This window comes from Arachis ipaensis, chromosome B1 (genome assembly GCF_059453495.1).
Source record: "Arachis ipaensis isolate K30076 ecotype BB chromosome B1, ASM5945349v1, whole genome shotgun sequence".
Classification (NCBI taxonomy): Eukaryota; Viridiplantae; Streptophyta; class Magnoliopsida; order Fabales; family Fabaceae; genus Arachis; species Arachis ipaensis.
Genome location: NC_142436.1, coordinates 43,610,956 through 43,617,321, shown reverse-complemented (window position 1 = coordinate 43,617,321; position 6,366 = coordinate 43,610,956). Strand labels below are relative to the sequence as shown.

The 6,366-nt window shown below is 40.9% G+C and overlaps 1 non-coding gene across 1 annotated transcript; it reads right to left on the bottom strand.

The window, feature by feature from the left end:
- Positions 1–229: 229 nt before the first annotated feature.
- On the bottom strand, positions 230–337 carry LOC148576371 (small nucleolar RNA R71). Its single transcript, XR_015904155.1, has one exon. It is a non-coding gene; the product is annotated as a small nucleolar RNA R71 (small nucleolar RNA).
- Positions 338–6,366: the final 6,029 nt, after the last annotated feature.

The window sequence follows — 6,366 nt, the reverse complement described above, 5'->3', positions numbered from 1 at the left end:
ACTTCCATCTGAAGATCCTTTTCAGTTCTTAACTGAATTCTTGCAGATATGTGATACTGTTAAGACTAATGGAGTAGATCCTGAAGTCTACAGGCTCATGCTTTTCCCTTTTACTGTAAGAGACAGAGCTAGATTATGGTTGGATTCTCAACCCAAAGACAGCCTGAACTCTTGGGATAAGCTGGTCACAGCTTTCTTAGCCAAGTACTTTCCTCCTCAAAAGCTGAGCAAGCTTAGAGCTGATGTTCAAACCTTCAGACAGAAAGAAGGTGAATCTCTCTATGAAGCTTGGGAAAGATACAAACAGTTGACCAAAAAGTGTCCTTCTGACATGCTTTCAGAATGGACCATCCTGGATATATTCTATGATGGTTTATCTGAGCTATCAAAAATGTCACTGGACACTTCTGCAGGTGGATCCATTCACCTAAAGAAAACGCCTGCAGAAGCTCAAGAACTCATTGACATGGTTGCTAATAACCAGTTCATGTACACTTCTGAAAGGAATCCTGTGAGTAATGGGACGCCTATGAAGAAGGGAATTCTTGAAGTTGATACTCTGAATGCCATATTGGCTCAGAATAAAATATTGACTCAGCAAGTCAATATGATCTCTCAGAGTCTGCATGGAATGCAAGCTGCATCCAACAGTACTTAAGAGGCTTCTTATGCAGAAGAAGCTTATGATCCTGAGAACCCTGCAATAGCAGAGGTGAATTACTTAGGTGAACCTTATGGAAACACCTATAACTCATCATGGAGAAATCATCCAAATTTCTCATGGAAGGATCAAAAGCCTCAACAAGGCTTTAATAATGGTGGAAGAAACAGGTTTAACAATAATAAACCTTTTCCATCATCCACTCAGCAACAGACAGAGAACTCTGAACAAAATGCTTCTAATTTAGCAAATCTAGTCTCTGATCTATCCAAGGCCACTGTGAGTTTCATGAATGAAACGAGGTCTTCCATTAGAAATCTGGAAGCACAAGTGGGCTAGCTGAGTAAAAGGATCACTGAAATCCCTCCTAGTACTCTCCCAAGCAATACAGAAGAGAACCCAAAAGGAGAGTGCAAGGCCATTGACATAAGCACCATGGCCGAACCTGTGAGGAGAGGAGAGGACGTGAATCCCAAGGAGGAAGACCTCCTGGGACGTCCAGTGATCAATAAGGAGCTTCCCTCTGAGGAACCAAAGGACTCTGAGGCTCATCTAGAGACCATAGAGATTCCATTGAACCTCCTTATGCCCTTCATGAGCTCTGATGAGTATTCCTCTTCTGAAGAGAATGAGGATGTTACTGAAGAGCAAATTGCCAAGTTTCTTGGTGCAATCATGAAGCTGAATGCCAAATTATTTGGCATTGATACTTGGAAAGTTGAACCTCCCTTGTTCATCAATGAACTAAGTGATCTGGATCAACTGACATTGCCTCAGAAGAGACAGGATCCTGGAAAGTTCATAATACCCTGTACCATAGGCACCATGATCTTTAAGGCTCTGTGTGACCTTGGTTCAGGAATAAACCTCATGCCCCTCTCTGTAATAGAGAAACTGGGAATCTATAGGGTGCAAGCTGCTAGAATCTCATTAGAGATGGTAGATAATTCAAGAAAACAGGCTTATGGACAAGTAGAGGACGTGTTAGTAAAGGTTGAAGGCCTTTACATCCCTGCTGATTTCATAGTGCTGGATACTGGAAAGGAAGAGGATGAATCCATCATCCTAGGAAGACCTTTCCTGGCCACAGCAAGAGCTGTGATTGATGTTGACAGAGGTGAAATAGTCCTTCAATGGAATGAGGACTCCCTTGTGTCTAAAACTCAAGGATCTCCCTCTGCAATCATGGAGAGGAAGCATGAAAAGCTTCTCTCAAAGCAAAGTCAACCAGAGCCCCCACAGTCAAACTCTAAGTTTGGTGTTGGGAGGCCACAACCAAACTCTAAGTTTGGTGTTGAACTCCCATATCCAAACTCTAAGTTTGGTGTTGGAAAGTTTCAACAATGCTCTGAACATCTGTGAGGCTCCATGAGAGCCCACTGTCAAGCTATTGACATTAAAGAAGCGCTTGTTGGGAGGCAACCCAATTTTTATTTATCTAACTATATTTTTCTTAGTTATATGTCTTTATAGGTTCATGATCATGTGGAGTCACAAAACAAACAAAAAAATCAAAAACGGAATCAAAAACAGCAGAAGAAAAATCACACCCTGGAGGAGCATCTGTCTGGCGTTCAAACGCCAGAACAGAGCATGGTTCTGGCGTTGAACGCCCATAATGGGCAGCATCCTGGCACTGAACGCCCAGAACAACATGGTTCTGGCGTTCAACGCCAGAAATGGCAGCAAATGGGTGTTGAACGCCCAAAATGGGCACCAACCTGGCGCTGAACGCCCAGAGTTGTGTGCAAGGGCATTTTGCATGCCTAAATTGGTGCAGGGATGTAAATGCCTTGACACCTCAGGATCTGTGAATCCCTCACCCACCTCACCCTCTCTCTCTCCATTCATGACCATCCCTTCTGTTCTCCATTCACCACTCACATCCATACACAGATCCCTCCATCTCCTCCATATCTTCTTATTCTTCTATTCTTTCTTCTTTTGCTCGAGGGCGAGCAACATTCTAAGTTTGGTGTGGTAAAAGCATAGTTTTTTTGTTTTTTTCATAACCATTGATGGCACCTAAGGCCAGAGAAACCTCTAGAAAGAGGAAAAGGAAGACAAAAGCTTCCATCAAGGGTCTATAGCTCAGTGGTAGAACATTTGACTGCAAATCAAGAGATCCCTGAGATACCTCAGGGGATTCATTTTCTTCCACACAATTATTGGAAGTAACTAAGGGTGGAACATCAAGAGCATTCCATCATCCTTCATGAAATCAGAGAAGATCTAAAAAGCAATGAAGGAGGAGCAACAAAGGCAAGGAAGAGACATAGAAGAGCTCAAAAACATCATTGAAACGCCATCATCACTAAGGTGGATTCATTCCTTGCTCTTATTTCTTCTGTTTTTTTTTGTTTTCTATGTTATGGTGCTTATCTATGTTTGTGTCTTCATTACATGATCATTAGTAGTTAGTAACTATGTCTTAAAGATATGAATGTCCTATGAATCCATCACCTCTCTTAAATGAAAAATGTTTTAATTCAAAAGAACAAGAAGTACATGAGTTTTGAATTTATCCTTGAACTTAGCTTAATTATATTGATGTGGTGGCAATGCTTCTTGTTTTCTAAATGTATGCTTGAACAGTGCATATGTCTTTTGAAGTTGTTGTTTAAGAATGTTAAATATGTTGGCTCTTGAAAGAATGATGACTAGGAGACATGTTATTTGATAATCTGAAAAACCATAAAAATGATTCTTGAAGCAAGAAAAAGCAGCAAAGAACAAAGCTTGCAGAAAAAAAAAATAGGCGAATAAAAAAAAATATAGAAAGAAAAAGCAAGCAGAAAAAGCCAAAGCTCTTAAAACCAAGAGGCAAGAGCAAAAAGCCAATAACCCTTAAAACCAAAAGGCAAGGGAAATAAAAAGGATCCTAAGGCTTTGAGCATCAGTGGATAGGAGGGTCTACAGGAATAAAATCCTGGCCTAAGCGGCTAAACCAAGCTGTCCCTAATCATGTGCTTGTGGCGTGTAGGTGTCAAGTGAAAACTTGAGATTGAGCGGTTAAAGTCAAGGTCCAAAGTAAAAGAAGAGTGTGCTTAAGAACCCTGGACACCTCTAATTGGGGACTTTAGCAAAGCTGAGTCACAATCTGAAAAGGTTCACCCAACTATGTGTCTGTGGCATTTATGTATTCGGTGGTAATACTGGAAAACAAAGTGCTTAGGGCCACGGCCAAGACTCATAAAACAGCTGTGTTCAAGAATCATCATACTGAACTAGGAGAATCAATAACACTATCTGAACTCTGAGTTCCTATAGATGCCAATCATTCTGAACCTCAATGGATAGAGTGAGATGCCAAAACTATTCAAGAGGCAAAAAGCTACAAGTCCCGCTCATCTGATTGGAGCTATGTTTCATTGATAGTTTGGAATTTATAGTATATTCTATTCTTTTTATCCTATTTTCAGTTGCTTGGGGACAAGCAACAATTTAAGTTTGGTGTTGTGATGAGCGGATAATTTATACGCTTTTTGGCATTGTTTTTAGTATATTTTTAGCAGAATCTAGTTACTTTTAGGGATGTTTTTAATAGATTTTATGTTAAATTCACATTTCTGGACTTTACTATGAGTTTGTGTGTTTTTCTATGATTTCAGGTATTTTCTGACTGAAATTGAGGGACTTGAGCAAAAATCAGATTCAGAGGTTGAAGAAGGACTGCTGATGCTGTTGGATTCTGACCTCCCTGCACTCAAAGTGGATTTTCTGGAGCTACAGAACTCGAAATGGCGCGCTTTCAATTGCGTTGGAAAGTATACATCCAGGGCTTTCCAGCAATATATAATAGTCTATACTTTGGCCAAGAATAGATGACGTAAACTGGCGTTCAACGCCAGCTCTCTGCCCAAATCTGGTGTCCAGCGCCAGAAAAGGATCCAAAACCAGAGTTGAACGCCAGAAATGGATCAAAACCTGGCGTTCAACTCCACAAATGGCCTCTGCACGTGGAAAGTTAAGGCTCGGCCCAAGCACACACCAAGTGGGCCCCAGAAGTGGATTTATGCATCAATTACTTACTCATGTAAACCCTAGTAGCTAGTTTATTATAAATAGGACCTCTTACTATTGTATTTGACATCTTTGGATTACCTTATGATCCTTTGATCACGTTTTAGGGGGCTGGCCATCTCGGCCATGCCTGGACCTTCACTTATGTATTTTTAACGGTAGAGTTTCTACACTCCATAGATTAAGGTGTGGAGCTTTGCCGTTCCTCAAAGATTAATGCAAGTACTACTGTTTTCTATTCAATTCATCTTATTTCGCTTCTAAGATATCCATTCGCACCCAAGAACGTGATGAAGGTGATGATTATGTGTGACGCTCATCACCATCTCCCCTATGAACACGTGCCTGACAAACACTTCCGTTCTACATGAAATAAGCTAGAATGAATATCTTTTAGATCTCTTAACCAGAATCTTCGTGGCGTAAGCTAGAATGATGGCGGCATTCAAGAGAATCCGGAAAGTCTAAACCTTGTCTGTGGTATTCCGAGTAGGATTCAATGATTGAATGACTGTGACGAGCTCCTAACTCGCGATTGCAGGGCATTAGTGACAGACGCAAAAGGATAGTAAATCCTATTCCAGCATGATCGAGAACTGACAGATGAATAGCCGTGCCATGACAGGGTGCGTGAGCATATTATTCACTGAGAGGATAAGATGAAGCCATTGGCAAGGGTGATGCCTCCAGACGATTAGCCATGCCGTGACAGGGCATTGGATCATTTTCCCGAGAGATGACCGAAAGTAGCCATTGACAGTGGTGATGTATCACATAAAGCCAGCCATGGAAAGGAGTGAGACTGATTGGATGAAGATAGTAGGAAAGCAGAGGTTCAGAGGAACGAAAACCATCTCCATTCGCTTATCTGAAATTCCTACCAATGATTTACATAAGTATCTCTATCCCTATTTTATTATATAATATTCGAAAACACCATTATCACTTTATATCTGCCTGACTGAGATTTACAAGGTGACCATAGCTCGCTTCATACCAACAATCTCCGTGGGATTCGACCCTTACTCACATAAGGTATTACTTGGACGACCCAGTGCACTTGCTGGTTAGTTGTATCGAAGTTGTGACAAATTATGAATGTAACATCACAATTTCGTGCACCAGTACCCACAAATCCTGTTTTGCTGAAAAATGATTTTTCTTCGTTTTCAAGGGTTCTCTAGCTTTCTAAACTTCTTTAAGTTGCTGTTTAAGAATACTATCTAGTAATTAGGTCCTAATATTACTAAGGATGAGTTAGTGACTTAATTTAGTGAATTTTTGTATGAATTTAGAAGACAGAGACTTAAGTTTCTGAGGGACTGAGGATGGATTAGTTAAGTGAGATGGCGGAGTACTATAATGATGATTAATGTGATAAGTTATGGAATTATAGACTGATGACGTTTGAGACGAGTCTGGGACTTGATAATAAATGATGAACATACTTGAATATGTTTTTGAATAATATTGATGAGATGTAGGCGTAAGGGCAGTGGTTCGTCCCGCTTATGCTGAGTTGTAGGCATAAGGCATGGGGTTCATCCCGCTACGCAGAGGTGTGAGGGCTGTGGTAGAAGTCCCACTAACATACTTTCGATTATAAGAGTGGCCGAGCACTATATCTCAGGGAAAGTGAGTCGGGCACTATATCCCAGGGGGTTCCCATTTTAAAACGTAAC